At 39.6% G+C, this 27,840-nt stretch overlaps 1 protein-coding gene across 3 annotated transcripts in view; it reads left to right on the top strand.

Moving 5' to 3' along the window:
* The window catches only part of DNAJC6 (DnaJ heat shock protein family (Hsp40) member C6), a 134,784-nt gene that overhangs the window by 23,139 nt on the left and 83,805 nt on the right, over positions 1-27,840 (top strand). The window contains exon 1 of one of the 3 annotated variants that reach the window (XM_077776359.1): positions 15,358-15,403. The exons of the other annotated variants lie outside the window; for them this stretch is intronic. The gene's annotated coding sequence lies outside the window, so the exon portion shown is untranslated. Of the gene's footprint in view, positions 1-15,357; positions 15,404-27,840 lie in introns of those variants that run through there. 3 annotated transcript variants of the gene reach the window in all.

Raw genomic sequence — 27,840 nt, 5'->3', positions numbered from 1 at the left:
GTAGGTATTTCCCAGGCATTAAATAATTCTCAACAATGTGGTTTAATCTATGATGCATAGGAAACCAACAATAAATTGCTATGTTCCAGGCACTATGTTAAACACTTTCACAGTTATCTTGATTAGAAAGCAAGTTTCTTGTAATTTCCAGGATTTATAGTCTGCCTCTGCAGTGAAGAAACAATGCATTTTATGTGATGAAAAGATCCAGAGAAAATTGTAACAGTTAAGATATTATTGGCAATGTCCATTTTTCTTTTCAAAGCTTAACCTATCAACTATAACTTATGAGGAAAGGGCAGTCTCCCCCTTGTAAATGGTGGGAGGGTTGGGACACTGACAACAGACGAAAGTATGTGCTCTCCATTTCTCACTGTTCATTAAAGACACCATTTTGCTGGACTAGTTCAGGTGTTAAAATTACATTGTTGACCACAGCAGACTGTTTCAGTGAACAGTTTTATTCACAAAATTTTGATTTTGATTCTGTGAACGGAGTGATAACTAGTTAGAAAAGAAGGTGTAGTGGAGAGAACACTTCCATTTGTGATAGGGATTCAATATGCTCATGAAGAGATCTATCTATCTATCTATCTATCTATCTATCTATCTATCTATATCTATATAGATATAGAGAAGTTGGGATTATTCCCATTCCCATTTGAGCTCCTCTGTCCCATTGGCAGGCTCTATGTCCTGAATGATCAATCAGAAGATACAGCACTAATGCTCAAAGGCCACCTGTCCACCCTTTCATTTTATAGATGAAGCCACATCATTATTAATTTATTTGATCTGCTCTATTTTAGAGTCACGTTGAACATCAGTTCTTACTGTACAGTTAGCATAAAATTTGGAGGCCAAAGACCAAGATTTAAGCCTGGGCTTTCTATTTTGTAGCTGTTGACTATGAAAAAATTACTAACTTTCTTTGAATTTCAGTTTTCTCATCTATAGTTATAAAAGCTTCAGTCTTCTTAGAGTTAATGTGGAGATTCACTGAGACAATTTATATCTTCACTAACACAGTAGCCACTAGCACCCAATGGTCTTTGAGTACTTGAAATGTGGATCATCTGAATTGAGATGTGTTTTATGTATAAAATGCAAACTGGGTTTTGAAGCTTGCTATGAAAAAATATAAAGGATCTTCCTGATTACTGATTTCCACATGTAGACTACATGTTGAAATGGTAATATATTGTGTTCATTGAAGTAAATAAAATATATTAAAATTAATCCACTTGTTCCTCCTCCTCCTCCTCCTCCTTCTTTTTTCTTCCTATTCTTCTTTTTTTAATGTGGCTACAGGGTACCTGGGTGGCTCAGTAGTTAAGCGCCTGGCTCTTGATTTCAGTTCAGGTCATGATCTCATGGATCGTGAAATCAGGCCCACGTTGGGCTTTGCACTGACAGCATGGAGCCTGCTTGGGATTCTTTCCCTCTCTCTTCTCTCTCCCTGTCTCTCTGCCCCTTCCCTGCTCTTTCTCTTTGTCTCAAAATAAATAAACAAACATTAAAATATTTTAGAAATGTGTTTACTAGAGATTTAAAAATTATATATATGACTCATATTTGTGGCTTGCATTATGTCTCTACTGGAAGGAGCTACACTACATGGAAATTCTCTGTAGAACATAGTGTACAGAATAAATGTGAGGTATAGCCACAAAAAAGTATAGAAGGTTTGAATGGGTAGAGATTCTAAGTGATAGCATAAGATTATTATTTTACTAAATTTATAATGCAAGCTTTATTTAGGCATCTTAATTTTTCCTCTTTAAGTGTAGCAGGGAAATAGGAGTGATAATCTGATTGTGAGCAAACAGTAATGCCAGTACATTGAGGTAAGATGATGCAGACATTGTGCTAAGTTTTGTCTTAGGTAGGATTCCTTTGGTACATGTGGGGTTCTTGAATTCTTAGGATATAACTGTTGTTTTTTCTTTTCTCTCTCTTCCTTTCAAATTTACTTCTTTCTTCTTGACAACAGTGTTCTCTCAGATGACTTATCTCCCTCCACATGTCATGAAGTGTGGCTCTTACTACTCCTGCCTGTCATCTGTGTTCTAGGGGAGAACTCAGACCTGTTCTCTCTGGTTTTAAATTGAAAAGTCCTGTGAAAAGGCCAGGTTGACCTAGCTTGGTTTCAGTTAGCCATCCTGGGACCGTGGCTCTAATTCCAGTGCCAGAGGAGAAAGACTTCCCAGAAAAAGTTACTTGGCTAATAAGTGTACACTGCACCTACCTTAGGTAATTTAATAAGTACAGGTGTTCTGTGGGGTTAATACCTCAATTTAGAAATGAGGAAGCTGAGGCTTAAAGATGTTATATATTTTGTCCCAAGTTTAAACATCCAGGCCGGAAGCCCAGATCTGTCTGTCACCAGAGCCCGTATTCTTAACCACTACACTGACAGAATTTGAGACAATTGGGTTCTGTTACTTAAGTTTTACTGAATTAGCAATTTGCTATTTTTTTCCCTACCAAACTTCTTTCCACTGAAATTTGTGGCAGGAATGAGGGTAAGGGAACTGGTCCCACAGTAACATGCAGTAAATCTTTCTTGAATTGAAAACCAATACTCCCGTGTTCTCCAATCTTGTATCCAAACTTTAAAGGTCATAAAAAAGCCCTACCATAACTATTTTTGTAGTAATGTAGTACCATAACTATCTAATGTAGTAATGGTATCTTTGGTAAAGATACCAAACTGTCTTTGGGCATTTGCTTTTGTAATTTTTGATCATGTACTTTTTTTTTTTTGGTGCCTGTCACATAGTTGGTAATAAGTACTAGTTACTATATTTACCATACTAACAAACGTTAGCTATTACATCTATATTAATAAATGCTAGCTATTATGTTGATTATATTAATACATATTAGCTATTAGTAGAAATCATATCTCATTAATTATTCCTCATAGCATCTCTAATATTATTATTATTGTTTGTAACAGCTTTATTGAGACTAATTTATGTACCCTATGATTCACCTATTTAAAATGTATCATTCAGGATGCCTGGGTGGCTCAGTCAGTTAAGTGTCTGACTCCTAATCTTGGCTCAGGTCATTATGTCATGGTTTGTGGGATTGAGCCCTGCATCCGGCTCTGTGCTGACAGTGCAGAGACTACTTGGAATTCTCTCTCTTCCTCTCTTTCTGCCCTCCCCCTGCTCTCTCTCTCTCTCTCAGAATAAATAAATAAACTTAAAAAAAGTGTATCATTCAGTGGTCTTTGGTACCTTCAGAGTTGCGCAACTGATCACATACTTTCTTTTGAAAACTTTCCTATCTTATTTTTCACCAACACATGATTTCCTATACAATATGGGCATAGTTATTTCAGAGGCAGAGATGAAAGAGCCATCTTCTGTTATTTGTAAACAATACCTGGCCCAAAGAAAATATGCTTTAAAAATGATGATCCACGGGTGCCTGGGTGGCTCAGTTTTTTAAGCATCTGACTCTTGATTTAGGCTCAGGTTGTGATCTCATAGTGCACGATATTGAGCCCTGCTGTTGGGCTCTGTGCTGGCTGACACTGCAGCACCTGCTTGGTATTCTCTCTCACACTCTCTGCCCCTCTCCTTCTTACATGCATGCGCGTTCTCTCAAAATAAATGAACTTAAAAAAAAAATAAAATAAAAAATAAAAATGAGAGAGGTTGAGAGAGAGAGAGAGAGATCCTGAGCAGAAATAGAAGGAGACAGAGAATCTTAAGCAGCTTCTGGACTGTGCAGAGCCTGATGGCGGGGCTAGAACTCACAAACCATGAGATCATGACCTGAGCCGAAATCAAGACTTGGATACTTAACCTACTGAACCACCCAGCCACCCCCAAACAAAAATATTTCAAAATACTGTAAATCTCTGTGCTTTCCATTCCTCGGAAATGGTTTTATTTACATAGGAAACTAGCAGAAAGTGACAGTATTGGCTGAATTCATATTAAGCAGTGTGATTCAAAGCTAAGCGCTCTGATCTATGCTGGTCAGAAAGCCAGCCAGTCTCGTATACGTAGTACTGAGTGTGACGTAGTAACAAACACAATGACTGACCTTCATTGGATGCAAGGCAGTATACAGAGCAACTTTCCCTTATGTGTTTTATGGACTCTTCCCAGTGGCAGTGGTCATTCTTCTATTTAACAAGGGTATATCAGGTGTCTGCATTGTGTCAGGCATAGAGTTAAACCAAACATGGCTGTGCCATCATGAAGCTTATAATCTCATGTGGGAAGTCATACATCTAGCAGGAAATTTCAATGTGGTGTGTTATAAGTGCTATGTTAGAAGATGTACAGTGTTCAGTGGGACACATAGAATTATATCTAGTTTGGTTTTCAGAACTTTGTTGGTTTCCTTGGGGAAGTGCTATCTATGCAGGGATCTGAAGGGCAAGCAGGAATTGAGCAGACAGGGGATCATAATATGTCTAGACCTAGAAAGAGAATGGAGAAAGGGGAAGTGGTGAGGGCTGAGTAGCTTATCTCAAAATATGAAGAGTTCATTATGTTAAATACCTTAGACTGAGGGCACCAGAAGCCCTCAAATGGTTTTAAGCAGCTGAGTCACATAATTGGATTTGCATTTTAGAAAGCCAAAAATGAGTCAATTTGTTCACTTTCTGATCTCAATTTTCTTATCTTTAAATTGAAAGGGATAGCTTGCCCTTTATATAGCTCTTTCCAACTTTAATATTCCATAAATTTCTGCTATTCTGGAAAACTTAATTCCATGCTGATTTCCAGATCTTTAGGGCAGCAAGGCCTTACTAAGATTATGACTAGTACTTGAAGAGGTGAGTTTTGTGGGGATAAAGGTGTATGAGAGTGGGGACAGGAAGCTGAATGGATGAAATATTATTTCCACTGGGAAATAAGGAAACGGAAAGGTTATGGCAAGTTCCTCTGACAGTCTCCTGAAAGGGAACTGGTGGATGATTTTAACTTCTCAGCACACAGTGGAAGGGCACCTTGCCCCCATACAATATAATGAAATATGATGTTCCAAAAATTAAAGTGCTACAAACTAAGATATTTACTGATGAAATAATAGGAAGTCTGGAATTTGCTTAAAGGTAGTTAGGGATTTATACATATAAAACGTGATTGGCTGTGACTTGGTAATTGTTGATGCTGAATGATGGGTTCAAAGGGGTCAATTATATAAATTCATAATTTGTATATATTTGAAATTTTCCATAATAGAAAGTAAAAGATAAAATAATAAAATAAAGATGCTCTGACTTATTATCCAAATTCCTTATTATTTTTAGCACAAATGGAGAAAGAATCAGACTCTCTCTCACTTGGTCATATTGAAATAAATAGACTCAGAACTAGTATACCATAGCGCTGACACTCTGCCTTAAGTTTTGAATCAACTTTAATGGCCTAAAATGTTACAGACTGCATTGAGAATATGTGGGCAGATCATAGAAAGAGAATTACACTCCGAGGAGGGGACAATTCTTTTAGGGATTTCATTGATGACATAGGCAGAGTTCTGTAGCTCTGGGCTGGGTGCCTATCCAGTCTCTGGGTAGCAGGGTGAGGTGAAATCACTGGCTTTGGAATCAGGCATAAGAGACTCAGCCATGTGTCAGCTGAAGGATAGTGACAAGAAATAACAAAATAGATAACTGTGCAAACTTATCTATCATTGTACTGTGCAAAGCTCTTTATATCATTTGATTCTAACGACTGCTCTATTAGTTAGATGCTACGATTTTACAGATGAGGAAAGTGAAGCGTAGAGAACTTATTTGTCCGTGATCACATAGACTATATCATTGCCAGTAAATGTTCTGATAAATAAATAACTGAAATCCAATGGTTAGGTTGTATCCCAGTGAAGATTAGGTTTGAATCCACATAACAGAAAAAAGCAAATAACAGTGGCTTAAAACAAAATAGTTTCATCTTTATGAAGTCTAGAGATAATCAGTCCAGGGTTGCCATGGTTCTTTGGGAATCAGGTTCCTTCTATTGCTTCACTGTGAAAGTCTTCCATTCTCAAGTTCACTTCATGGTCCACGATGTATGCTGGGGCTTCATATTCCAACCAGAAAAAAGGAGAAAGGAATGGAAGAAGAGCATACCACCTATGCTCCTTTTCAGGGATGCATACTAAAAATTGTACATATCATTTATGCTTAAATTACAAAATCATTATTATTATACCACAACTTAGTCTCATGTACATACCTAGCAGATTATAGAAAACATGCTTCTGGCAGGTCTAAGACATGAAAGATGACTGAAATAGGTTTGTTATAATACATGGCCATGTGCCCACCTAAAGGTCAAGGTTAGCATAGAAGAAGATGGAAAAGAACATTGAGGATCACTTACAATCACTGTTTAGCTCACACTCAACTGTGCTCAGAGCTCTGGTCTCCATGGGTATGAAATGGGTATAGAAATCCTTCTAAAAAGACCATTCAGGTTTAAATGGGTAAGTAGATTAAAATAATAATATTAAAACCCCAGGCAATTTTGTGCACTGGAAATACTAGTTTTTTTTTCCCCCTTCAGTGAGATATGATCAAGTGGGTAGCAGTGATTTGCTGCCCTGGAGACTCAGCACCCGAAGAATTGATTCTACCTGCATCTGAGGTGATCATTATCTTCCTTATCACCTTCATATAGGATTTGCCACATGTACAAGGGCTCAACCGATAGGCACAAAAGGGGTACAGAGAATAAGCACCTACGTTTAAAGGATCTTGGACATAAAATCATGTATAATGAACTCAAGGTCAAACATGGGAATATCTAAGATTTAGGGAAACTTTTACTTCAGTGTAGATTTGTACTTGACTTTGGGGAACTATTTACCACATGAAAATTTTCAGTTTGCTATTTCCAAGACCGAGAGCAATTGAGCACAGGGCTGGTTTATGATGGTCTGTCAGTGTCTGTCCATTTGAGAAGCTGATTTCCTTGCTCATAAAATGACAGATGAAAGAAACACGTGCTTCTGTGAGTTACTCTTGAAATGGTAATATAGGTGTTACATTGTTAAACCATGAGCATGTCCTTGAAAAGTCAAGGGTAAGTTGAATCTTAGTAAGCGGAACTGCATTTTAAGTGAACTTACTAAAGAAACCCATGGTGGCTTTTTCTGTAAGCTAAAGATAGCCTTTTAGGCAATTTTTTTTTTTTTTTTTTTTTGCATTTTCATTTAGTTAGCAGGTACTGAACACCTATTACTTGGCAGGCACTATGTTAGGCCTGGTAAACTGTGATGGATGTTGTCTTTACCTACCAGAGTTGCTCAAAATACCTGTATAAATAGACAAATAATATTCTCAGGTTAACAGATAGTCAAATAATAAAATTTGTTGTATCAATTCTGAAACAGCTTTTAATATATTAACATTTGTGCCATTTTGAAACCTCTTAAAATTGGTAGTATGGCATATGTATGTCATAAGTTGTGTATTTTTCTTAATGCTTTTCAAAATGGATGGTTTCTTAGATTTGATGAAATGCAGCATTTGAGTAGGGCTTTAGTATTTATTATGTGCTTTCATGGGACTTATTTCATTTGATTCTTTCTGTGAGGGAGGCCAGATGGTATCTTCAACTTTATGGAAAGGGGATGTGGCTCTGAGTGGGAAATAAGATTGTAGAACACTTGCATGTGCTGAGTCCAGAGTGCATAGTTGTATTTTTCTTCCCAAAGAAGAAAATGTCTTTTTTAATCTATATACACATTATATTTATACACGTACATGTGTGGAAACACAACAGGGGCCAAGCTTTTTTGAAAGTGAGGAGCTTGCTTTTAATGAATATAAAGATTATTTTTCCTTCTAGTGATTAAAACTAGGCCAGAGACTAGCCAAGTATCAGTTTTCAGGAGCACAACATAGAAAGTCCTCTAAGCCAAAAGTTATAAAACAAGGTTGCCTATTGGGCACATACATTGCCTATTGCCTATTGCCACATACGTTGAAAACTTGCAGGTTTCACTGAGCAAAACCTACCATGTGGATAATAAAGCAACGATAATTCCGGTAAGGGCCTCCCAACCGTTTTTCACTGGCCACGCTTAGGTCAGATCCAAGAAATGACCCAAACAGTAATCTAGCATTCACTTGAGCACTGGAATTGCCTCCTCAGAATGGTGCAGTGGCCAAAGCATAATCAGAAAGGTGGGATTTTGAATACTAGCTGATAGCTAGCTGTATGAGCTTGAGTGAGTGAGTTAAACACTCCAAGTTTGCCTCAAAAAAAAAAAAAAAAGGGTAACACCTTTGCAGGTGGTTTGGAAGGTGGGAGTTATGGTAGGTAAGGTACCTGGCAAATGGAAAGTAACTAGTGACAGTTGTTTTTATTACTGTTAGAGATTCGAGGAGGCACAGGTTTGGGGGTATTGAGTTATCTTTAAAAAACATGTCCTGCCTGGAAAATTTGTCCACTCTTGTAAGAGACCCAGCATTCTGTCAGGCATCAGGAACAGACAACCTCATTTGAAAAGAGCCATTATAGGAATAGTTGAGGTTTTCTTCTCTTAAGTATTACCAGCTCACTCAGTTTTTCCAGCATATTTCCTCATCTCTCTTGTGTATTGCTTTATGTGTAACTCTTGACAGCCGCCATTATTTAAGCATCTGTTCTGTGGTAAAATCTTGATTGACTGGGACTTAGACTGGAACACTTGAATGGTCATGGTTTTTTTCCCTCTGAGCTTCATGTAGACGAGGGAAATGACAGCTAAAGTTTGAGAAGGATAGGAAAATTTGAGAACCAGCGAGAATCCTATAATTCATCGCCTTCAGTTTTACTGCTAAGAGGAGAATGATTATCAAGGCCACTCTGCTGATTAATAATAGAGTCAGGAGAGGATTCCAGCCCATTGCTCTTTCTCCTGGACTGTGGCCTAAAGATGTGGCTTTTAGCATCCGTCTTGGTGTTGTTACTGCTACAGTTCTGGCCACTACACTAGAAGTCTCAAATTCAAATGCCTGCAAGGGCTGACTGATAGTAAGAATGCATAGGGCAGGCTGGGTATTTCACATGGGGAAGCGGTGGTGAATTATGGCACTCAAGCTGGAGCCTGTGTCCCTTCTGTGGAGGCATGTAAGCTTACAATTAAAAAAAAAAAAAAACAAGACAAGCAAAACATGTTTGGGGGCCAGATATGGCCTGTTGGTCCCTGATTTGAGCACGTTGCATTGTTTATATCCATAGACCTTTATTCAATAAGGACATAATCTGAAGTATATGCCTGAGGCATGTTGCCAAGGAAAGTTTCAGTGCTATTCATTGATTTATATTAAAGCATAAAATTGAAGAAATGCATTTTATTTTATTTATTTTAAAATTTATTTTAATTAATTAATTTCTAAATTTACATCCAAGTTAGTTAGCATATAGTGCAACAAAGATTTCAGGAGTGGATTCCTTAATGCCCCGTACCCATTTAGCCCATCTTCCCTCCCACAACCCCTCCAGCAACCCTCTGTTCTCTATATTTAAGAGCCTCTTATGTTTTGTCCTCCTCCCTGTTTTTATATTATTTTGCTTCCCTTCCCTTATGTTCATCTGGTTTGTATCTTAAAGTCCTCATATGAGTGAAGTCATATGATACTTGTCTATCTCTGACTGAGTAATTTCGCTTAGCCTAATACCTTCTAGTTCCATACAGGTAGTTGCAAATGAAAGAGATTAATTTGCTTGCTGTCTCCTTGAGGATGTTGATGACTTCCTGTCTTACGTTTAGGTCTTTCATCCATTTTGAGTTCATTTTTTGTGTACGGTGTAATAAAGTGGTCCAGGTTCATTTTTCTGCATTACACTGTCCAGTTTTCCCAGCAGCATTTGCTGAAGAGACTGTCTTTATTCCATCGGATATTCTTTCCTGCTTTGTCAAAGATTAGTTGGCTATATGTTTGTGGGTCCATTTCTGGGTTTTCTATTCTGTTCTATTGATATGAGTGTCTGTTTTTGTGCCAGTACCATACTGTCTTGATTACAGCTTGGTAATACAGCTTGAAGTCTGGAATTGTGTGATGTCTCTAGCTTTGTTCTTCTTTCTCAAGGTTGCTTTGGCTATTTGGGGTCTTTTCTGGTTCTATAGAAATTTTAGGATTGCTTGTTCTAGCTCTGTGAAGACCGCAGGTGTTATTTTGATAGGGATTGCAAGAAATACATTTTAGAAACCTGATCGTACACAATGATTTTTGCATTTTGCCACAGAGAGAACAGAGCAGTTCTGTTCTCATTTACTGTCTGGTTAGCCAGAACTCCTTGTTGTCCAGTTAAGTAGGCATGTGCAATCAGATGTCACAGTGGGTAGGACAGTCATAATTGGAAACCCTAGGATCTCTTAGTACTGTTATACATAGACATTCAAACATTTATAAGTGGAACCCATAGTGAGAAATACATTTATGTCATTACTGAGGAGAAAAACATACTTTCACCACACAAACTCCAACAGTGGTTCAAGATACCATATCTTACCATATGCCAGAAGCTGATGTTTCCTGACTTGTTTCATTTTTATTAAAATAATGGTCATGAATTGCTAAGTTTATTTTATAATTTAGTAAACCACAGCATATAGTTTTTTTAAAAAATCACTAGACCAGGTGACACGAATGCATTTTATTTATTATTCATTACTTTATTAAGTCAGTAGATATTTACTCAATCTTTAGTGAGTGTGAGGTGCTCTTTTTGATATCATGAGGGATACAGACATGAGCAAAACATGGATTTTTGTCCTCAAAGAGTCCAAAATCTAATAGGAAAGAGATGCATGAAAATATCTAAAATGTCAAGGCAGAACAATCTTTACATTATAGATAATGTTTTTATATTATCATACATCATCATAATACATTTTTAACTAGGCAGGGCATATTTTAGCCTAATTTTACAGATGGGAAATTACATTTTTTAAAAAAAGTTACTTATCCTTATAAAAATCGTAGAACAATAATGATAACAGATAATATATGTTATGTACTAACTATATGTTAGGTACTCATTTAATTCTCACAACATCCTTATTTTGATAGTACTTTTCTTATGCTCATTTTACAAAGGAGAAATGTGAGGCAGAGAGGTTAACTTTAGGAGATACAGCTAAAAAGAGTCTGTGGAAATAGGGTTCAATCCGAGGAAATATGGTTCTAGAACCTCAGTTTTAACTGGTATGTTATAGTTCCTGAAAATTAAAAAGCACAGATCATAATCCCAGATGGCATGGCATATACTCATCTTCTCCTACCCCCACCACAAAAGTATTTTGACATCTGTTGTGATGGGAGAGTATTCTGGGGTCAGGGGAGGGGTGGGAGAGATGGACAGGAGTAGGGCCTGAACATTCCTCAGGGTGAATAACCTTTACCAAGTTAATAAAAGTGACTTATTAAGTCAGCAATAGAAAAGGCAGAGGGAAAGAATGCTACCCCCAGATCCCTGAAGAGGGCATCTAATTCTTTGGCTCTGCCCCATATGTGGGGTAGTATCATTGAAATAAAATGAATTGTTAAGCAGTCTTGCTTTTGGAAAAGCAGGAAAGCATGGCTCTAAATGTTCACTTTGGATTTTACCAGTGCCATCCCCCCTTCCTTAAACACAGGTGCTCATTCAGAATCACACAGACAAATTTCCATTAGTATAGTCTTGGAAAAGCTAATACTATCCTTTATTGATCATCTCCCATTGGAAGAACTAGGACTGTCAGGTGCTGAGGATAGAGCCATGCCCAAGCCAGCCCAAAATAGTAATAATAGTGAATATTTGTTAAGTACTTACTCTATAGGTGTTAGGTACTAATTTCTTACTTCAACTTTTAATGATGGTGTTTTTACTGTGCTCTGTTTTATGAAGTAGAAAAGTAAGATCTTCATGGAAAAGTGAACTTTTATGAATTTGATCTTTAGTAAAGATAATTTTAGTGTCAAAATTGGTGTATATTCTAATTTAAGCCCCAAACTAGTTTTTAGACTGTTGTAAATTAATCTAGTTATTGTATTTTCCTGCCTTTATATGTTCTTTATATCCTAAATTTTATAGGGTCGTTAATAGTTTTTTAAAATGTTTATTTATTTATTTTGAAAGAGAAAGCATGAGAGCAGCAGAGGGGCAGAGAGAGAGAGAGAAAGAGAGAGAGAGAGGGAAGGGCAGAGAGAGGGAGAGAGAGAATCCTAAGCAGGCTCCACTCTGACAGCATGGAGCCTGACATGGGGCTCAATCTCACCAACCATGAAGTCATGACCTGAGCCCAAATCAAGAGTCAGACGCTTAACTGACTCAACAACCCAGGCGCCCCAATAGTTGTTCTGATTAATTTTATTTATGTTAATTAAGTGTCAAGAAAAAAATTAAGTGGTCCCTGTAGTCATGTCTGTTTTTCTTTAAATTTGCAAACTGGGGAGATAGATATCCAAAAATACAAAGGCATATGTTTCACCTTAATTTCTTCCAGCAATATGCCTGAAACTCTGAAAACAGTTGAACAAATAAAACCAAGTGTGCTCTTTTTGAAAATAATAATTTTCACTTTTGCAAAATGGTCATCTCTAAATTCTCTTAAGCCAGTGATTATAAATCCAGAATTTGCCAAGGCACATGATGGATACTAGGTATTTACTCTCCCTGTGTCTCAGTAATGAATTAAAAGAAACAGAAAAGTGCAGAAAAGTGTGATTTAAAATGTTATTGGAAAATGTGTATTTACTAAACTCCACAGAGGATAACTTTAGTCAAGTACATAAAATAGCTCAATCTGACAGATTTGGAAAATTGAAAGTATGAAATCTGTTTAAAATTTTATTACAATTTTCACTGCTCTCACTGAAGTTGTTTGATCTTGTTGTAAATGAGCATTAACTGTGATTTGTGATTTGGGTCAGACCACACCTTCTTCAGATACTGCAGTTTGGAAAGCAACTGGTCAGGCAATTGACTTCTTCCCAGAGGGGCTGGAGGGCTCTGCAGGATTCTTGGCCTCTACTGATTAGTCCTCTTCCTATAAGAATTTGTATTTGAGTGATCCTTGAACAGGCAAATGTCTTTCGATTCAATTAATTTATTTTATGTAGACCTGAATAGAACTAGAGTTTCCGGGAAACTTTAAGGTCCCAAGTCATTTGGACCCAAACCCTTAGATGTTGTTTGATTTTGTGACCCTAAGTGATCACAATATCAGCAAGAGAAAGCCGTGGAAGGTGAGAAGGCAAAGCCAGCTTTGTGTATGGGCTTAAGCAAATTGTATATACATGCACTTTTTTCTTTCTGATCGGTGATGAAACTGTGCCAAATGACTTTTGAAAAGCTCTTTACTTAGTCATTCCAAATCCTAATAGGGAAAAGTATCATTTTAAACCAAGATTTCACTTGAAATGATAAAAATGAGAGATACTTCTGCAGTATTACTATTTCAGGTGAAAATGAACATTTGGTAATTGCATTTTGAGACTTAGAGTTATGTCCAGGTTTTACAAGCCATGAAACATATAATGCTAGGGTTCTCTTTAAGAGTAAGAATACAAAATCACAAATATAAAATTAGGTACATAGCCTTGAAAAGGGCTTCTGCAAGAAAGGAGCTCTGACCCTTAAGCTTGATTAACTTTGTGATTAATTCTCCACTAATAATGAGTGACTGCTTTCTTTGTTTTCTCAAAATTGTGAAAGCAAAAAGGGGAGGGGCTAGAGAATGGAAGGAAAATCCTTGTCTAGCTTGCTTCCTAACCATCCCCTCAAGCCAACTGAGTGGTATAGTCCTTTCTCCAGGTCCCAAGGTAAATGATGTCAGAACTGAAATTGCACCTGATTCGACCTCCCCTTCTCCCCCAATTATTCGTTCAACAAATAGTTCCTGAAACAGTTACATCTACTCACTAGGTGGAATGGACCCTGTCTCCTACTTAGAATAGCCAGCTTTTTGATATCTTACTTAGGGATCCTTAACATTCTCCTTAATGTGCAAAATACTGCTGCTGCTTTCTGTCCTAGCTTTCATAGAACTGGCATTTAACATGCGTTCTTTTTCTGTTCAATTAAGTTACAAGTCAGTCCTCTAGGACGGTAACCTTTGACTTGCCGAATCTTCCAGCAAATATAGACTAAGTTATACAAAATGGGCGTGCCTGGATTTTACCAAGAGACCCCCTCGTCCCCAAAGCTTACCAGAGACACCCAGCCTCGTTCTTCTTTACCTCGCGCGCGCGCGAAAACACCCGGGTCCCCGGGTCGTCGTAGTTCCCTCCCTCTTCCACCACGCCCCATTTTCCGCCCTCATCCCCCCTTCTTCAGAGTCTGGCCTCCCTCACTCCGTCTCTTTTCTTCCCTCCCCTTGGGCCAGCCGCGCTTGGAGCTGCCCTGCTGCGCGGCGGGGCGACGCGGCGACACCTATAGGATTGCTTCCGGGCACTCCCCAGCCAGAGGGTGGCTGGCCGGGTCCGGAGCTCGGCAGGGCGGGCTGCTCAGCGGCGGCGGCACGGAGGACGCGCGCACCCGCTCGCCCTCCCGCCCGCGCCCTCTTTTTCAACCTCGGTCGCGCAGGGCGCCCAGAGCCTCTCTTTGCCCAGGGCGGTGGCTTTGCCGCGCGCCCCGCCAAGCTCCTCTCTGGTGGCCGCTTCCTCTTTCACTCGTCTTTGCGTCATGTCGGACACTTGATGGTTTTTTCTTTTTCTTTCTTTTTCTTTTTTTTTTAATTCCTCCTTTGAGCCCTTTCCACCTTCCACCTCCCCCTTCATTTCCCAGGTTGATTTTCCCCCTCTCTTCTCTGGGCTTGCCCATGAGTCTCCTCGGGAGCTACCGGAAAAAGACCAGCAACGATGGTTACGAGTCCTTGCAGCTGGTGGACAGTAACCGGGACTTAAGTGCGGGAAGCGGCGCGGGTGGCGGCAAGCAGAGAGTGAATGCCGGGGCGGCGGCGGCGCGGAGTCCCGCCCAGCAGGCTCAGGAACGCGCCAGCACCATGGACAGCTCAGGTAGCGCTGGTGGCGGGGTGCGCCCGGCTGAACTCCACTGGGTCCTCCGAGAGGCGGCCCGCTCCGCTGGCCCGAGGCTCCCACCTCAGCCTCGGCCTGGGAGGGGCCGGGATGGAGAGAAGGCATCTAATACCACAAGGGTGTCGCGTCTCTAATTTCTCTAGTTCCAGGAGCTAGGAAACGTTAGATCTACCCTGAGGCCCAGTGACTGTCGCGAGCGCCTCTTAATCTCGCTAGGCTGCTGAATACACCAGCTGGGGGCGGGGAGGGGAGGGGAAAGGGGAGGGAAGGGGTGGACGCGAGAAGGGAGAGGGTGGCGCGAGGAGCCACTGGGAAGAAGGGCAGGGAGAGGCAGCTGCCTTCACTACCCAGCTGGATGAGGGGGAGAGGTGAAGGAGCAAGTGCGTTGGTTGTTTCTGCAGCCTGCAGAGGGTATTTATTCCAGTTATTATTCTTGTAATGCTGATGTCATGTGCAATTCTGTAAGGCTGTGTCTCTTCTGAATTTGCCTGTCTTTTAGGGTTGATGCTGTTACCTTTCTTGAGCAATTTTTACCTTGAGCAAGTTTTTATCTAGAGCTCTTTTACACAGCTTTTATGCTTTGTAGGATGATATTTATTTCACCTGCTATCGGCTCTGATCTTGTTTATCTTTTTGCATTGAGTATACTAATGTTTCATGAACTTTACATATAAGGAAAATGAAAATGCCTTTAAACTTTGTATCTGGGCTTGCAACCTTCGTTTATAAAGCATTTTAACAAGTTGGATTTCTCTCTGTCAGAAATGCTCTTTTAGCTATTTCCGTAGCAAAACAGTCATTTAATATATGTATGTTGGACCAGGGGTATTATTATAGCTGTTTGCTCACCTTTTCAAGGAACCAGGATCAGAGGATTGTTTACATAGAGATAATTTATAATTGAAGTGCTCAGTGTTTTGTCCTACACTGGTAACTTTAATATACTGAACAACTGAGGACTCCAGAGGAAAGATTCATGTTGGGTTGTTTGGGAAGTAATGAAAACAAAGTGAATTTAATTCCTGCACTTTGTAAATAAATGCTTGTTTCTTTTAATCATGTAATGGCTCTCCCTGGACTACCATTTTCTATTTTCTTCATCCCATAAGTGGGATAAAATGTCTGCAAGATGTTCAGGTGTCCTGGTCCTGGCCTGAAAACATATTTTATCTATACAAGCTCTTACTGCGTTAAATAAGGTGTTGGTGCAATGTTTTCTCAGGACCATTTTAAATTAAAGCTAAAATTACCCAAAGGGACCAATGGTTCTAACAGCTTTAGTATTGGCATTGTACATGGGTATTTGATTTATGATTTTCAAATCTGTGATAAAGGCTAGGGTATCTTTTGACTGGATCTGATCTCTTTTAAATCTTAAAAAAGATTCGTGTATTCCAAACGATGCTATCATAATTCTTTCTGGAACACAGTGGACAAGTATACAAGTAACTGAAATGGAATGAACAGTTTCCAAATGAGCGAGGAGGAGCCCCACTTCCGAAACTGAAAGAAATAGAAATCTTGTGTATTTTCACCTTTCATAAGGATTTTTATTTTAAGAATTAGAATTTGTTTTTAAAGTTTGTTACATCCTAGAATAAATTCAACACCTATTTCCTGAGTCCATTATATGCCAGGTACTGTGCTAAGCACTGTGGGGGATATAGTAGTGAATGAGATACTTCTGCATTTAGAAGGATGTCATTTAATAGGAGTAGTAACTCACACAGCAGCCTTTGGTAAATTCTGGGTTTCTGAGGATTGTCTTTTTCACCAAATCAGACTTTTTCAATAGGTTTAGAGAAGAAAAATGAATTGAATTGATAAACTTTTATAATGGATTTTTATTAAGAATATTGTTATCTCTAAAGCACTATTGCTAGGAGTTGATTCTTCAGTTTGATCCAACTAGCCTTGTATAAAGAGGTTGCAAGAATTCCTCCCTTCCCCCATGCCTCTTTCTGATTAGGGGAATGTTGTGGCTTCCTGAGGGCAGTACTATGTATCTTATAACTATTTTGATGCATAATTGCAATGGAGAATGAGAAGGAAGTCTGAGAGGATGCTGTTTGTTTGGTTTGGATGAACGAATGGGCCCTGAGAGTGGGGTTTCTTTTAGTGGGTAGCAAGTTTCATTTACTAGTGCAACTATATCTATCGTGTCTAATTATAGTTCTTTCTTCTCAGATCCTCAAAGAGTGGCCTTGTGCAGTGTAAATGTATCCATTTGTTTAAGACATTTAATTAAACTCATGGATCATTTCTAAAGCAGCAGTGATCTGCCCATTTATTCAACGCATTGTACTGTTACATGCTAGATGGTTCATGGGGCTTTTGTTATAACAGGAATGTTTGTGAATGTAAAAAATATGTCTAGAGGATTTAAAAATAAATCTAGAAGACCTAAAGCTTAGTTTTAATAATATTCTACACTTGTATAGCTATTTATAATAGGTGGTGCACTTTGACATTTTATCTATTTGTCCATCTATTTATATTCAAGTTAGTTAACATATAGTATAATGACATTTTCAGGAGTAGAATTTAGTGATTCATCACTGACATATACATCACTTACATATAATACCCAGTGCTCATCTCAACAAGTCATCCCAATGCCTGTCACCCATTTAGCCCAATCCTCCACCCAACACCCTCCAGCAACCCTCAGTTTGTTCTCTGTATTTTAAGAGTCTCTTATGGTTTGCCTTTCTGTTTTTCTCTTATTTTTCCTTCCCTTTCCCTGTGTTCTTCTGTTTTGTTTCTTTCTTTTAAGTTTATTTAAAGTTTATTTATTTTTGAGTGAGAGAGAGAGAGAGAGAGCAAGCGCATGATGGGGGTGTGGGGTGTGGGGAGGGGAGGGGCAGAGAGAGAAGAGCTAGAGAATCCCAAGCAGATTCTGTGCTGTCACCAACATGGGGCTTGAATGCACAAATNAACCCTCAGTTTGTTCTCTGTATTTTAAGAGTCTCTTATGGTTTGCCTTTCTGTTTTTCTCTTATTTTTCCTTCCCTTTCCCTGTGTTCTTCTGTTTTGTTTCTTTCTTTTAAGTTTATTTAAAGTTTATTTATTTTTGAGTGAGAGAGAGAGAGAGAGAGCAAGCGCATGATGGGGGTGTGGGGTGTGGGGAGGGGAGGGGCAGAGAGAGAAGAGCTAGAGAATCCCAAGCAGATTCTGTGCTGTCACCAACATGGGGCTTGAATGCACAAATCACAAGATCATGACCTGAGCCAAAATCAAGAGTCTGATGCTTAACTGCCTGAGCCACCCAGGGGCCCATGTTTCTTAAACTTCACATATGAGTGAAATAACACATTTGCCTTTCTCTGCCTGACTTATTTTGCTTAGTATAATGGATTCTAGTTCCATCCACATTGTGCTAATGGCAAGATTTCATTCACCAACTAATATTCCATTATGTGTATGTGTGTGTGTATGTATAGACACACACATATATGTACACACATATTCCATTGTGTGTACAACATCACATTTTCTTAATTCATTCATCAGTTGATGGAAATTTGGGCTCTTTCAGTACTTTGGCCGTTGTTGATAGTGCTGCTATAAACATTGAGGTGCACGTGCCCCTTTGCATCAGCATTTTGGTATCTTTTGGATAATTACCTAGTAGTGTAATTTCTGGACTGTAGGGCAGCTCTATTTTTAATTTTTTTGAGTAACTTCCATACTTTTCTCCAGAATGGTTATACCAGTTTGCATTCTCACCAACATTGCAAAAGTGTCCCCCCTTTCTTCACATCCTTGCCAACATCTCTTGTTTCCTGAGTTGTTAATTTTAGCCATTTTGACAGGTGTCAGGTGGTATCTCATGGTGGTTTTGGCTTGTATTTCCCTGATCATGAATGATGTTGAGCATCTTTTCATGTGTCTGTTAGCCATCTGGATGTCTTCTTTAGAAAAGTGTCTGTTCATGTCTTTTGCCCTTCACTGGATTGCTTTTTGGGTGTCGAGTTGGATAAGTTCTTATAGATTTTAGATACTAACCATTTATCTGATATGTCATTTGCAGATATCTTCTCCCATCCTGTTGATTGCCTATTAGTTTTGTTGATTGTTTCCTTCCATGTGCAGAAGCTTTTTATCTTAATGAGGTCCCAGTAGTTCATTTTGGACACTTAATCTTATTTCATTTTCCCATAAATCTATTAGGTAAGGTAAGTGGCATATGTCTAGTCTTAGAGATTTCATATCAAACATCTGTACTATTGTTACGAGCTGTAAAACCTAGAAAAATTTAAGCCTGTTCCCCATTTATAAAAGAATCATAATAGTTATTCTTATACTAGAGCTTTTAGTTTGAGGCTTAAAACAATATGAGAATACATTTCAATTTTTCTTCATTTTGCTGTCTGTGTCTTTCCAATTACATGAGGAAGCTCATTCTTAGAGATGGTAGGAGACTTGTTCAAGGTAAAATAGCTACTTCATGACAGCAAGATTCAGGTTTTCTGATTCCGAGCTCTAAGTTTTTCTCCATGGAACTGAACTGTCTTCTTGTGTAGGTAATAATATCAACTGGTTATTGAGATGTAAACAATACTATTTCCTTAGATTTCCCCTCTGTTTTTAGATGAAAGAGTGACAGATGTTCAGAGAAGTATTATGACTTTCTAAGTCAACAGACTCTCAAGTGGTAGATTCCAGAGCAGCCCCTAAGCCAGAAGTGCTTCTAGAGCCGTCTGCCTGCCCTGGCTCACTTTCTTTTCATTTGAATTATACTTTAGAAAAGACTGTCATTCAGAGGTCATCCTCTCATTTCCCAGATGGCAATGTAGCTATCTCAGTTCATTAGCTCAGAAACCACATATTTCTCTTGTGCACAATTCACCTACCATGGAAAGCAGAATCCACAAATGTAGAAGTCCCAGTCTTGAGTTACTAAATTTTTCCAACATTAGGCTTTACTTACCAAGTTCATAATGACAAGCCATAAAACAGAAGTCCAATTAAAAACTGTTTCCAGATTTTAATGGTACTTAAAAGTATGAAGATAATGAAGAATGCTAAAATACTTTCCTGTTTAGTATAAATCTGATTGAAAGCAAAAATTACCTTTAAAAACTTCTATTCTAGGTAGTATTTAAACACAGCATCTGCATTTTAAATCAGGCTTTAACATTATGAAGTGTTTATTTGGATACCTTCATCCTTCACTGAAATATTATAAGCATATGTGCTAATATTCCCTTCTTAGGAATACCTGCCCATTTAAGGGTACCGTAGGTTGAAGGCAAAGTGATTTACTAATTTATTTAATGTGTTGCTGAAGTTTGAATGTTTCTGGATAGCCTATTAAGGATGCATCCGTGTCAAAGTTCAAATGCTTGGAGACTGCCAGGTTTCATAGACTTAGAAGGGAAATCTTTTGAATCAACTTTTAGAAAAATGACCATATAGCCCAGTGATATGCACCTTCTGTGATGGAGCTGTCACAACCTTGAGGCTATACCTTTCCAATGTTCTCATCCTTTTATTTAAGCAAAATTGGCCTTTTTGCTCTCTAGATACAAAGTAAATCCAATCTCTTGTCCACATGGCCACCCTTAGAAAATTAGAGAATAGATCCTGTTTCTCCTCTTAGCCTAGTTTATTTCTTTTCCAGGCTAATCGTGTGTGTGTGTGTGTGTATTATGTGTATATATATGTGTATACTTATACATTTATATATACGTTTTAAACTTTAGTAAGGTTTTTTTTAGTCAATTTTTATTATAAAAGTTTTTATAAAGTTTTCCATGATTTTGTTAAAAAAAGAATTAAGGGTTACAGAAAAGAATACAGTGGAAAATATAAAAATAGGGGCACCTGGGTGGTTCGGTCGGTTAAGCGTCTGACTTCGGCTCAGGTCATGGGCAGTTTGTGGGTTTGAGCCCTGCATCAGGCTCTGTGCTGACAGCTTGAAGCCTGGAGCCTGCTTCGGATTCTGTATCTCCCTCTCTCTCTACCCCTCCCCTGCTCGCGTCCTGTCTCTCTCTGTCTCTCAAAAATAAATAAATGTTAAAAAAATTTTTAATATACTCCCTTCCCCTGATTCTTTGCCTCAGAGATAACCCCTATTGAAAATGTTTGTAAACATATATATATTATAATATGTATATGCATAAGATTAAAATTGTAATACACAAAATTATAACCATGTATGTTTATGTACATTGTTCAGTAATACTTAATGATAAAAACTGCTACAAGTTTCTGACTACAGCAGTGATTACAATCCAGGCATTTTGCTAAATACTGTACATATGGTATCTTATTTAACCCTCATAAGAATTCTTTAAGGTAGGGGCGCCTGGGTGGCTTAGTCGGTTAAGCGTCCGACTTTCGCTTAGGTCATGATCTTGCGGTTCGTGGGTTCGAGCCCCGCGTCGGGCTCGGTGCTGACTGCCAGCTCAGAGCCTGGAGCCTGCTTCTGATTCTGTGTCTCCCTCTCTCTCTGACCCCCCCGCTCACGCTGTCTCTCTCTCTCTCTCCTAGAAATAAAATAAAAATATTTAAAAAAAAAGAATTCTTTAAGGTAAGAGGATAATTACTTTATTCTTATAGTTGAAAAAAACAGGTACAGAGAGGTTAAGCAGGCTATTTGACATTACTCAGGCTCTGCGTATTTTACACTGAGTAAAATGCTATAAAGAAATGTCCAGGGACACCTGGGTGGCTCAGTCAGTTGAGCATCTGACTTCAGCTTAGGTTATGATCTAACAATTTGTGGGTTCTAGCCCCTCATCGGGCTCTGCGCTGACAGTTCGGAGCCTGGAGCTTACTTCAGATTCTGTATGTGTGTATGTCTCTGTCTCTGCCCCTTCCTTGCTCATGTTCTGTCTCTCCCTGTCTCTCAAAAGATAAATAAACATTGAAAAAAATAAAACAAAATAAGAAAGAAATGTCCATAGGATTGCAAATGAAGAATTTAGTAGTGAATGTTTGTATTTGTTTCTTCCTCTGCAGTAAGGAGTAATAGAGGTGTCTGAGGTAACTGAAATGAATACAGTTGCTTTTCACTTTGCATCTTATACATAAGGTATCTCTCTTGACTTATGTATAACATAAAGGAATTTAAAATGCTAGAAATGAAGAAGGCGGAAAAAAAAACAGTATCAACTAAGACTGATTACATTCTTATATGACACCGAGAGAATAATATAATTGGTACCTGTAATAACTTTATGGAACAATATCTTGCCAATGGAAATGAGTCCCCACTGCTTTCAAGATAAAAGTCCAGTTCTGGACTTTATCTTAACTGGACATTGGAAGCCCATCATGGTACCTCTGCAAGACAGCCCAGTAGAACTTCATGTCCTTTGTCCCCTGGTAGGCCCTCCCAGCCCTATTTCCATGCTTTCAGGTACCCTGTTCTTTCAGGTTAGGCCAGCTTCTCCTATAGACCTCTAGACATCCACTTTCCCAGGTTTTTCCTACTCATTCTTCAGCTCCTTAACCCCTGTAGGATACATGGGCTGGCCATTCTGCCTGCTTCTCCAGCAGCTTGTATGTCCCTGCCGTACCTCTCAGCACACTGAGTTGTGATACGTTGCCTAGACTATCTTTTCCTCTAGACTGTAAGTCAAGTTCAAAACAGGGCTATGTCTTATTCACCTTTGTATTCTTGTCACTGCTTGGCATTTATTAGGAGCCTAATAAATACTCGAATGAATAAAAGCATTGAACTGATTTTGAATTTTTAAAAAGGGCATTTATAATGAAATGTACCCATCGAACCCAAAAAATAAGTATATAGCTAGATTTTAATGGTAATGAGGCCAGACTTGATAGAAATGAAACTGTTGGCCAAAAGCTAGACCAACTCAGTAATGAGCAGTTTTCATAGGCATGGACACTAGAGGGAAGAGAAAGATAATTAATACAAAGTCCCAGACCCCCAAGAGTTTTCTAATGTGGAAATGTAAAAAAATAATCTTACCAAAAGACTGCTTTTTTGACCAAAAAAATGCATTGTACTGTGCGATTCATCATCAAGATAATTTTTTAGCAGAAAAGCCACCAAACTAAATGTATATAGTTTTTGTTTTGTTTTTGTTTTTATGAACTAACAATAGATGGCTTTTATCTGTAGATTTGTGTGTTTCTTCGTTAGCATCACAAGTTTGGAATTTTGGCTATTTTCAGGCTTATTATTAAAAATTCTTGAGGTGCCTGGATGGCTCAGTCAGTTAAGTGTCTGACTCTTGATTTAGGCTCAGGTCATTATCTCACCATCATGAGATGGAGCCTTGTGTCTGGCTCTGTGCTGACTGTGGAGCCTGCTTAAGATTCTCTCCCTCCCTTTACTTCTGCCCCTCCCCGGCTTGCACTCTCTCTTTCTCTCTCAAAATTAAAGTTCTTTGTGTCACCCTTGGTCATCTGCAGTTGTTAGTAGGCATTATGGTGACCTGTACTCACCATTTTGAACTCCTTTTGGAAAGAGTCTATAATTTTGGGGCAAATTTAAAGAATCCTGGAGTTTATTTATTTATGTAATGTTTATTTTATTTGAGAGAGAGAGAGAGAGGAGAGAGCACACAAGGGGCAGAGAGAAAGGGAGACAGAACCCAATGCAGGACTCTAACTCAAAAACCATGAGATCATCACCTGAGCCAAAGTCAGATGCTTAACCAACTGCCACCGAGGCGCCCAAGAATCCTGGAGTTTAAATTGTACATTTCCTCATTGGCTCAGGAAAAAGCTAAATTATAGCTATTGTATACTAAACAACATCTCTTGAAACTTACTTAGAAGCTTTTGACAGAGCAGCTCAATGTCTGAATAATAAGTTCTCATGGTCCAAGGAATTAGGAAATTTCATGACATGTGCCAAGAGATCTGGCAATTTCTACGTCTTTTAATTGCTTTACCTAACATGTACAGAGCATAGCCTAGTCCAGAATAGCTTTCTCTTTCAATAATACATCAAGGCATAATATAAAAAGGTTCTAGGGATGAAAAATTAAAATTCAGCTGTGTGTGATGTTAACAATGCAAATAACCCCACAAGGAAGCAATCAGATGATTCAGTGCTTGCTATGCAGGTTGGGTTTGCACATACAGAAAATTACTGTTGACATGTTCAAGTGTAGTACTCTACTTGGTGTCTGGCGAGTTTGTGTGGCATGTGTTATTGCCATTTTCTGATTTTAGAAATGTAGGGTGGCTCAGTTGGTTAAGTATTCAACTCTTGATTGGCTCAGGTCATGATGTCACAGTTCATGATTTCGAGCCCCTTGTTGGGCTCTGCACTGACAGTGTGGAGACTGGTTGGGATTCTCTCTCTCTCTGACCCTCCCCTGCTCTCTCCTGCTCAAAAATAAATAACTAAACTTTTAAAAAAGGAGAAACATGTTGTAAAAGAAGCGCATATCAGAATTTGGTATATTTGGCAAAAGGCAGAGTGAATAAGTGGTATAATAATAGTATAATAATAGACACACATTGTGCTATGGAGTGCAGAAGAAGGATGCTTAATTTCAACCTGTGGGGCTAGGGAAGGCCAGAGTAGGAAATGGTATTTGAGTGGGAGGTCAGTAGTAGATAAGGAAAGGAAAATTGGTTTGGGCTGAAAGCTAGGGCACAGTGGCATCATCATACATGCATGGTGTATTGAAAGAACTACATATAGGCCTGGAAGCTGGAGCCCATGTGGGTTGGAAGTACTACAGTGGATGGGACTGGGAATACAGACTGGACCCAGACCAGGGTGAGCCTGCTGAAAAGGTTGGAATTAATTCTGTAGGCAGTGGGAGGATCCTGAAAATTTGGGAGAGGGGCCGAGGCAGAGCTGACTTATCCACAGGCATAGCACCCAGGGATTAGAAAAAATTTAAGGCCCCCCCAAATTATTTTTGTTTACAAACCAAAATAAAATAAATAAATATAACAGTAGGGAATTAAGGAATTCATCTTCATAACAATTCAGTAAAAAATACACATTTTTTTTAGGGGCTCCTGGGTGGCTCACTTGGCTAAGCTTCTGACTTTGCCTCAGGTCATGGTTTCTTGGCTTGTGAGTTCGAGCCCTGCATTGGGTTCTGTGCTGACAGGTCAGAACCTGGCACCTGCTTTGGATTCTATGCCTCCTTCTGTCTCTGCCCCTCCTCCACTCGTGCTGTATGTCTCTCTCTCTCTCTCAAAAATAAATAAATATTTAAAAAATATATATATATATATTTAAATGGAGGAATAAGCACATGGAGGCAGAAGTGCCTAGGGCCTACAAAGGTCTTGCTGTAGTTCCAGAGAGAACACTGTAATATGCGAGTCCTGAAGACATTCTGCAGCTGCATAAAAGATGGGCCCCATCTGTGGTTCCCAACTGTGTCCTGGCTACATCAGATTTTCCTGAGGTGCTGGTTGAAAACACAGGTTCCTGGGCCCCAGGGATTTATGATTTAGTGAGGGATGGGGCATACTGACAGACAGAGCATGTACCTGCAGGACAGGGAGAACAAGTAAATGGCTGTTAGGTTGATGACCTGAGAAATAATGACAGCGCAAACCAGGGCAGTGCCAGTGAACTGTGGAAGCAAGACGTAGGTCTGGACAGCATTGCACAGAAGAATGGACAGACTGACAGCTGACTGGATGTGGAGTGAGAGGTATAGGGAAAGCTAGAAGTGTCTAGCCTGGTGGCAGGAGAGGAGGTAGTATTTCCATTCTTGGCCAGAAGTGGAAAATGTAACCAATGGTTTTCTATGCTACAGATGCACCATGAGCATACTAGTGAGAGGGCTGAATATGCTGTCAGCTTGGCACAAGGTTTCACCAGGCTTTCAGCTTTTTGGTGGGCTGCCCATTAGTCTGCGCAGATCTCCACGGGAGTGCCGCGAAAGAAGTAGGAGGCAGGAGGGCCTGTGTTTGCCTAGTGGAGGAGTAAGGTAATCAGTGGAAATGCTAGAACTGAAATTCTGCGGCACTGGGCTGACTCCAGGCCAGTGGCCAGAGGCCAGGATGGTGTAAAGTAGCCAGCCTGCCCTTATGGCCATTCTCATGGGGCAAGGCCTAGGCTCTGGGCCCTTTCATGGTGATGGAGGCACCGGAAGAAAGCTCAAACACCAGACACACTTGGAAGATGATTATTGAAGCAGGAATTCTTGGTCTCTATGGAAACACACAAATGCCCGGGAAAAAAAAAAACCACCCTGACCCCCAGAAATTATCCAGGACTGTCATGTGTCAGCCTTTGGCCACTTGAGGATCACAGCAAAAATCAGCAGGCTGACATTTCTCTTTGCTGCTTGTTCTCCCTTCACTGTCTCCACCTTCTGNAAAATCAGCAGGCTGACATTTCTCTTCGCTGCTTGTTCTCCCTTCACTGTCTCCCCCTTCTATGGTCCTCTTCCCAATAGTCTCTCCTTCCGCCTCCTCTTCCTCCTTCCCCTGCATCTTCAGCTTCTTTGTCCCCCTCTCCTCTTTGCCTGTGCTGCCCTTCTTGCTCCTCTTCCCATGTCTTACCTGCACGTCCTCCCCTTTTCCCCAGTGAGTGAGTCAGCACATTGGGGAGACTTGGAACCCCATGCCGTAGAAGGTGTGTGGATGACTGTAGTTTGGGGGTATTTGCATGGAGGTGTATGTGTGTGACTTAGATCCCGGGCTGCTTGCGATCCAATGAGTGTGAACACTGGTGTCACTTTCCAAATTGGGTAATTGCATCTGACCTACCTAAAATTTCACTTGCTGTTTCAATTAGCCAAGTGTTCTGCACTGTGACTTGGTGATGAGAGGTTTCATAAGCCTCCATCCCAGAGGTAGCTGCATTTCATTCAGATGAAGGAAAGAATTTTACTTACTGATGTGCAGCTAGGGAGTGCAAGATAATGACACACCATTTTCCCCTCCCTGTCTCTCCTACCTCATCCCTGCAGGAAAGCAGCTCTTGCTCTTCCCTTCCCCTATTGCTAACACCTAGATAAATGGCTCTATTTTCAGCCCTTCCAAGTCCAAATTTGTGGATGCTGTTGAGCAGTGGGGATATTAGGAAATCATGAGTTAGAAACCCTAGATGTAAACTCTGGGTTTGTCATTTATAAGCTGTGACCTTGGGCAGGTGATTGAAATGAGAAAAATCATACTGACCCTGCCAGATTCATAGGCAAGGGGGGAAATGTGGGAATGTAGAGGAAAGTGCTTTGTGGTGGGTAATTCTGCATTCATTCATTTCATAAATGTTTCCTGACTGCCTGCTATGTGCCAGCACTGTTCTAGCCACAGGGATACAGTGGAGGACGAGACAGATAAGACTTTAGTGCTTATGAGCTTACATTGTAGTGCACAAGAAATACCATAAACCAGAACACCAAGATAAAGGATTATAAGGTATGCTAAATGCCACAGAGGGACTAGAGTCGGGGAGAGAATAACTAAGATGGTGATGGGGAGGAGGGAAGCCTAGTTTACAGAGCACGATCTGGTAAGGGCTTTCTGAGGAGGTAATATTTGAGCTGACACCTAAAGAAGCAGAAGCAAACAAGAAAAAGAAAGAGAGTGAGGGCTGTGTGTAGGGCATTTCAAGCACTAGGTTCAGCAAATGCAAAGACATGGAAGAGGGGCCAAGCTCTGCAAAAAGACGTGTGACTTAGCACTTAGCCAGGGCGGAAGGGGGACAAGTGAAGTCTGAGTTATGTTTGTAAGAGACCATTTTGGCTGCTTGCATCAAGAAAGAATTTGAGGTTCCTTCATAGTTTCATGGGTATTCGAGACTGTAGACAGGATTTATATGCCAGAGATGATGTCAGTGACTATTACTGTTCAACATTAACGGTCAGCCTTTTTTTTCCCTTAATTCAAATGAACTAGTGTTCTCATAGTATCTTAGTGTTGACAACATGTTTTTC

Source organism: Crocuta crocuta, unplaced genomic scaffold (assembly GCF_008692635.1).
Source record: "Crocuta crocuta isolate KB4526 unplaced genomic scaffold, BGI_CrCroc_1.0 scaffold17, whole genome shotgun sequence".
NCBI lineage: Eukaryota > Metazoa > Chordata > Mammalia > Carnivora > Hyaenidae > Crocuta > Crocuta crocuta.
The sequence above is the reverse complement of the archived record's forward strand: the minus strand, read 5'-3'. Positions and strand labels throughout refer to the sequence as shown.